Genomic DNA, 567 nt, shown 5'->3' on the forward strand with positions numbered 1-567 from the left:
TGGTTATCCGGGTCATTAAGATCTTTTTTGTATAGTTCTTCTGTGTATTCTTGCCACCTCTTCTTAATCTCTTCTACTTCTGTTAGACCCATACTGTTTCTGTCCTTTGTTGTACCCATCTTTGCATGAAATGTTTCCTTGGTATCTCTAATTTTCTTGAAGAGCTCTCTAGTCTTTCCCATTCTATTATTTTCCTCTAGTTGTGGGTCATATCATCTTGAAATCTCCCCCCTTTTTTCCAATTGAAATTTCTTATGTTGTTTCTCATAATACAAGAGTAGTGCATGTATGTATCAGTCAGTTCAGTTCAGTCGCTCAGTTGTGTCCAACTCTGTGTGACCCCATGGACTGTAGCACACCAGGCTTCCCTGTCCATCACCAACTCCTAGAGCCTACTCAAACTCGTGTCCATTGCATTGGTGATCCTGTGCAACTATCTCATCCTCTGTCGTCCTCTTCTCCTCCTGCCCCCAATATCTCCCAGCATCAGGGTCTTTTCCAATGAGTCAACTCTTCGCATGAGGTGGCCAAAGTACTGGAGTTTCAGCTTTAGCGTCATTCCTTCCA

Source organism: Bison bison, unplaced genomic scaffold (assembly GCF_000754665.1).
Source record: "Bison bison bison isolate TAMUID 2011002044 unplaced genomic scaffold, Bison_UMD1.0 scf7180017864529, whole genome shotgun sequence".
Lineage (NCBI taxonomy): Eukaryota > Metazoa > Chordata > Mammalia > Artiodactyla > Bovidae > Bison > Bison bison.